Source organism: Glycine max, chromosome 11, assembly GCF_000004515.6.
Source record: "Glycine max cultivar Williams 82 chromosome 11, Glycine_max_v4.0, whole genome shotgun sequence".
Taxonomy (NCBI): Eukaryota; Viridiplantae; Streptophyta; class Magnoliopsida; order Fabales; family Fabaceae; genus Glycine; species Glycine max.
The window spans coordinates 29,686,530-29,693,751 of record NC_038247.2 but is presented as its reverse complement, the minus strand read 5'-3'; the positions used below and the strand labels follow the sequence as shown (position 1 = coordinate 29,693,751).

General features: G+C 42.2%; 1 non-coding gene across 1 annotated transcript; it reads left to right on the top strand.

The window, feature by feature from the left end:
* Positions 1-1,652: 1,652 nt before the first annotated feature.
* Positions 1,653-1,759, top strand: LOC112998452 (small nucleolar RNA R71). The gene has a single exon (XR_003263553.1). It is a non-coding gene; the product is annotated as a small nucleolar RNA R71 (small nucleolar RNA).
* Positions 1,760-7,222: the final 5,463 nt, after the last annotated feature.

Genomic DNA, 7,222 nt, shown 5'->3' with positions numbered 1-7,222 from the left:
AAACTCCATGGACAGTGTGCCTGCATAAACATCTATCTTAGTTCTAGCAGTTTTCATAAAGGGTCTGCCTAGAATGATGGGAACTGATCCTTGAGAAAATCCATCTTCCATATTCAAGATATAAAAATCAACAGGGAAAATCAGTTCACCAACTCTAACTAAGACATCTTCTATGAAACCAACAGGATAGGCAACACTTCTATTAGCTAAATGAATTACCACATCAGTTGACTGCAAGGGACCTAGAGATAGAGAATTAAAAATCGACAGAGGCATAACACTAACAGAGGCTCCTAAATCTAGCATGGCATTGTCAAACTTACTATTCCCTATAATACAAGGTATGCTGAATGTACCTGGATCTTTGCATTTTTCAGGAATTTGAGGAACAGATTTACCAATCAATGCGGAGACATTTCTGCCCATGCTAATTCATTCACTTCCTTTAAGCTTCCGCTTATTAGTGCACAGCTCCTTCAAGAATTTGGCATATCTTGGAATTTGCATCCAACAGAGGTATGTTTACCTCTACTTTTCTAAACGTTTCCAAGATCTCTTTCTCTGCCTCTTCCATTTTTTTGTTGGAAAATGCTCTTGGAGGGAATGGAAGAGGGGGAATGTGCTGCTTCTGCAAATCAGAATTACCTGTGGAAGAAGATTCACCTGCACAGAAATTGTTAGGTAGATTTTTGTCATCACCTTTTTCTGGAATAGAATGAAGTTTGGCAGGTTCATTTGCAGATGAGGAAGGTGCTACGGGTTGAGGTCCTTGACACTGCTTTCCCGACCTCAATGAAATGGCACTGACATTTTTGGGATTTTGGACAGCTTGAGAAGGCAGCTTGTCAGAATTTTGGGATTGTTGTTGATTCAATTGGGTAGCTAATTGTCCCATCTGATTGGTTAAGCTCTGAATGGAGGCTCTGGTCTCTTGCTGAAACTGCATGTTCTGCATAGTCATTTGCCTCACAAGTTCTTCGAGGGAAGGTTGTGGAGGGGCCTCAACTGTTGGTTGTTTCTGGGGTTGTTGCTGTTGTTGGATTGGTGGAGGAATGTATGGTCTGCTTGGGCCAGCAACATTTTGGAAGGAAGGAGCAGGCTGCTGTTGTTGTTGCTGAGGGCTGGACCATCTGAGGTTAGGATGATTCCTCCATCCAGGGTTGTATCTGTTGCTGGAAAGGTCATAATTGCTTTGCTGTGGTTGATTTTGCTGCTGAGGTTGAGGAGGTCTATTGTAAATATTTGTAGCATAAGCTTCAGGTTGCTCAATTGCTCCAGGTTGCTGCATGGAAGGGCAATGGTCTGTATGGTGGTCAGCAGAGGAGCACAAACCACAAACCCTTGTGACAGGTACAGATTTCTGATTCAAGGCCAGCTGGGTTACCAAGTTGACCAACGCATCCAGTTTGCCTTCAAGCTTCTTAGTTTCAGATGATGCAGATGGGTTTGTAGCTACCTCATGCACTCCTCTAATGACTATGGCATCATTTTTGGCGCTAAACTGCTGGGAGTTGGAGGCCATCTTCTCAATTAAATTTCTGGCTTCAGCAGGGGTCATGTCTCCAAGGGCTCCACCACTGGCAGCATCTATCATACTTCTCTCCATATTACTGAGTCCTTCATAAAAATATTGGAGAAGAAGTTGTTCTGAAATCTGATGGTGGGGGCAACTGACACATAGTTTCTTAAATCTCTCCCAGTACTCATACAGGCTCTCTCCACTGAGTTGTCTAATACCTGAGATATCCTTCCTGATGGCTGTGGTCCTGGAAGCAGGGAATTCTTTTTCTAAGAATACTCTCTTAAGGTCATCCCAGCTCGTGATGGACCTTGGAGCAAGGTAATACAGCCAGTCCTTTGCCACTCCCTCTAATGAATAAGGAAAAGCCTTCAGAAATATGTGATCCTCTTGGACATCTGGGGGTTTCATGGTGGAGCAGACAATGTGAAATTCTTTCAAATGTTTGTGCGGGTCTTCACCTGCAAGGCCATGAAACTTTGGAAGCAAATGAATCTGTCCAGTTTTAAGAACATATAGGACATCCTCATTAGGGTATTGGATGCACAAGCTTTCATAGGTGAAATCAGGTGCAGCCATTTCCCTTAGAGTCCTCTCACGAGGTGGAGGTTGTGCCATGTTCTCAGAATGTGCAAAATCAGAATGCTCAGAATCAGAATGCTCAAAATTATAATGCTCAAGATCAGGATGTTCAAAATCACCAATAACAGAATGCATAGATTCACTAGTTATGGAATGCTCAGAATGATCAAAAGGTATAAAATGATGCCTAACTAATCTATGAAATGTCCTATCTATCTCAGGATCAAAGGGTTGTAAGTCAGATGGATTGCCTCTAGTCATACACTACATTCAGCATGCACACAACTAGTTGCCTTGTCATGTAAATAAAGGTGTAGGTTTGAACTACAGCTACCCTCAAATGATATCCAAATGACTTGAAATTTTGTGAGAAACCTTATAAAATGATGAGAAGATAGCACAAAAAATTTCAGACAAAAATTCAAAGTCTAACTATGAAAGCTAAAATGGGTAGGTTAAGAAAAATAAGTGAATAAAACTTGAAAAATAAAAAACTTTTGACAGAATCACTTTTTTTGGACGATGGAGACCTCAGCGGGCCTATGGCCAGCTACCATGGCATAGGAAATTTTTTTCAACCCCAAATGCATATATAATAATTGCGATTCTGATAACCGGAGCAAAAGTTATGGCCGTTTGAAGTTTTGACAAACACAAAATTTGCTAGTTTTTTGGAACTTTCAAATTTGACCAAACTAAAGGCTCTAGCTATTTTTCCCACAAAATATGGATTAAAAGAAGTTACCACACAAAAATTCAGCCAAAAATAACAACCCTAGCTACTAAAACAAAAAATCCCAAATAATTCAGCATGGGTGGTCGCTAAAATCCGTCTCTAATTGATTTCTACTACTACTCTGTTTTTCCGCAAGCTGATTTCTACTACTACTCTATTTTCAAGCACAATCTTCACAAAAAAACACCCAAGACTGAAACAGGGGAAACACTTAATGGGAAAACTGAAACAGAACACACATTAAACAAAATACCAGGACACTAAACAACACTAACACACATACTAACACAATACTAACAATTAAACATAAAACACGAAAGGATTAAACACACAACACTAGCTAGCTATTATGAACCTTTGGACACTGCTCTCCGACAACGGCGCCAAATTTGATCGAGGCCGTACCCGAATCAAAATAAACATGAAAATGCAGTAACTAGGAAGTGATCCTAGGTCGTTTCCCAACGAGCAGTGACAAGCCAAATGTTTCATAATATACTTGCGATGGGGGGGGGGGGGGTGGGGGGTTTGGTTGTTTGGTAATTAAAGAGCAGAACAAATAAAATGGAATACGAAACTACTAATATTAAAAACGGGTTGTTTCCTCTGATTCAGAAGCCACTCTCTTATCCTGGATTATGGAGAATTCGTCCCTAACAGTCAACCACTTAATCCAACCACTCATGAAGAAACCGGCCGCCAATCTCCTCAATGTCCTTTTATCATTGTCGAAAGTCTCCAGTGGGTACTCTTTGCTTTCGGCATATCGCTTCATATCGAAATACCAAGGCTTACCGTCCCGTTCCTCTTCCACCTGGCAACAATGTGCGGGTTTGCCATGACACCAGAACTCAATGTATGGTAGATCCCCATGCGGTGTTAGCTGGAACATGGACGCCAAAGTGGCGAACGCATCAGCCATTTGATTTTCCTCCCGGGGAACATGATGGAAGGAGATCTCATCAAAGGAATTAGCCAACTCCTTGATATAGGCTTTGTAGGGTATTAGCTTGGGGTCTCTAGTTTCCCATTCCCCTCTCAGCTGATGGATCACCAACGCTGAGTCCCTGTACACCTTGAGTAGCTTGACATTGGAGTCAATCGCTGCTTGGACGGCCAGGGCACATGCTTCGTACTCAGCCATATTGTTGGTGCAGTCAAACCCCAGCCTGGCTGTGTAAGGTATACATTGATTATCTGGAGAGACCAATACTGCTCCAATGCCATGGCCTAGAACGTTTGACGCTCCATCAAACCACACGGTCCATTTGTCCCGGTCCTCGTCTAGTTTTTCCTCAAATAAGGCCATGATGTCCTCATCCGGGAATTCGGGATGCATGGGCTGATAGTCGTTAAGAGGCTGCTGAGCCAAATAATCTGCTAAGGCGCTTCCTTTTATCGCCTTTTGGGTGACATAAACTATATCAAACTCGGATAGCAAGACTTGCCACCGGGCGATCCATCCCGTAAGAGCTGGCTTTTCAAAGATGTACTTAACCGGGTCCATCTTGGATATCAACCAGGTGGTATGGCTTAGCATGTATTGTCTTAGGCGATGGGACGCCCAGACTAAAGCACAACACGTTCTTTCGAGCAGTGAGTAATTCATTTCACAGACCGTGAACTTCTTACTCAAGTAGTAGACAACACGCTCTTTCTTTCTGGACTCATCATGTTGCCCCAGCATACATCCCATCGACTCGTCCAAAATCATCATATACAAGATGAGAGGCCTCCCGGGTACCGGTGGCATAAGCACAGGAGGATTCATGAGACACTTTTTGATCCTCCCGAATGCCTCTTGACAATCCTCATTCCAACGGACGGTTTAGTTTTTGCGTAAGAGTTTGAACAACAGCTCACAAATAGTAGTGAGCTGTGATATGAATCTGGCAATATAATTCAAACGTCCCAGGAAACCTTAGACTTGCCTCTCGGTACGGGGTTCCGGCATTTCAAGGATGGCCTTCACCTTTTCGGGGTCCACCTCTATCCCTTTCTGGCTTACGATGAAACCTAGCAATTTCTCTGATTTGACCCCAAAAGTGCACTTAGCGGGGTTCAACCTTGTTAGTGCTTAGCTTTACTTAGTTTTAAAAGATTGGCTAAAATTTTGTTAAAACATAAGCACTTAGACAATGAAGGAAAGCTGGAGTTGCTGCACATGATGTCTAACATTATGCCAAGGAATCAGATTGGGCTGCACAATGCACAAGGCAAGATAAAATGTCAAATGAAGAATTGAAGCTGCAGGATCCACGATGTCGGATACAATGTCCAGGACATCCTGCCCGAAAATACTGGACACATAAATCTGTTATATCTTTAACAGATTAATGTGCAGTCAGCAACAGATTAGGAGTTCTATCTTTAGGAACGAATTAAAAGATAATTAAAGATTGAATTACAAACTTGAATAGTTTCGTTCAGGGATTAGAGATTGAAGATAAAAACTAAAAGATAAAACTTTATCTTTTAGATCTTTAAGTGCAGATTTTTCAGGAGAATGATAGAGCTTATCCAGCGCAAGTTGTTGCAGCCCAGATACGTACACTGCTATATAAACATGAAGGCTGCACGGGTTTTTAATCAAGTCAGAGATTGAAGAGTTATTTTGTGAGTGTTGTGACTTGAGTGTTTTGTGAGCCACCTTGATGCTACCCTAACATCAAGTGTTGGACCTGAGTGTGTAGAGTTGATCTCTATTGTTCAGAGAGCAATCTCTGGTGTGTCTTTGATTTGTTTGTAAACACGGGTGAGTGATTGAGAGGGAGTGAGAGGGGTTCTCATATCTAAGAGTGGCTCTTAGGTAGAAGTTGCATGGGTAGTGGTTAGGTGAGAAGGTTGTATACAGTGGCTGTTAGATCTTCGAACTAATACTATTTTAGTGGATTTCCTCCCTGGCTTGGTAGCCCCCAGATGTAGGTGACGTTGCACCGAACTGGGTTAACAATTCTCTTGTGTTATTTACTTGTTTAATCTGTTCATACTGTCATATACAATCTGCATGTTCTGAAGCACGATGTCGTGACATCCTGTACGACATCTGTCCTCAGTATCAGAATTTCAATTGGTATCAGAGCAGGCACTCTAAATCACTGAGTGAGATCTAGGGAGATAAATTCTGATGAATATGGAGAAAGAAGAAGGACCAGTGAACAGACCACCAATTCTGGATGGAACCAACTATGAATACTGGAAAGCAAGGATGGTGGCCTTCCTCAAATCACTGGATAGCAGAACCTGGAAAGCTGTCATCAAAGGCTGGGAACATCCCAAGATGCTGGACACAGAAGGAAAGCCCACTGATGAATTGAAGCCAGAAGAAGACTGGACAAAAGAAGAAGACGAATTGGCACTTGGAAACTCCAAAGCATTGAATGCCCTATTCAATGGAGTTGACAAGAATATCTTCAGATTGATCAACACATGCACAGTTGCCAAGGATGCATGGGAGATTCTGAAAACCACTCATGAAGGAACCTCCAAAGTGAAGATGTCCAGATTGCAACTATTGGCTACAAAATTCGAAAATCTGAAGATGAAGGAGGAAGAATGCATTCATGACTTCCACATGAACATTCTTGAAATTGCCAATGCTTGCACTGCCTTGGGAGAAAGGATGACAGATGAAAAGCTGGTGAGAAAGATCCTCAGATCTTTGCCTAAGAGATTTGACATGAAAGTCACTGCAATAGAGGAGGCCCAAGACATTTGCAACATGAGAGTAGATGAACTCATTGGTTCCCTTCAAACCTTTGAGCTAGGACTCTCGGATAGGACTGAAAAGAAGAGCAAGAACCTGGCGTTCGTGTCCAATGATGAAGGAGAAGAAGATGAGTATGACCTGGATACTGATGAAGGTCTGACTAACGCAGTTGTGCTCCTTGGAAAACAGTTCAACAAAGTGCTGAAAAGAATGGACAGGAGGCAGAAACCACATGTCCAGAACATCCCTTTCGACATTAGGAAAGGTAGTGAATACCAGAAGAAGTCAGATGAAAAGCCCAGTCACAGCAAAGGAATTCAATGCCATGGGTGTGAAGGCTATGGACACATCAAAGCTGAATGTCCCACCCATCTCAAGAAGCAGAGGAAAGGACTTTCTGTATGTTGGTCTGATGATACAGAGAGTGAACAAGAAAGTGATTCTGACAGAGATGTGAATGCACTCACTGGGAGATTTGAATCTGATGAAGATTCAAGTGATATTGATATTGAAATCACTTTTGATGAGCTTGCTATATCCTATAGAGAACTATGCATCAAAAGTGAGAAGATTCTTCAGCAAGAAGCTCAACTGAAGAAGATCATTGCAAATCTGGAGGCTGAGAAGGAGGCACATGAAGAGGAGATCTCTGAGCTTAAAGGAGAAATTGGTTTTC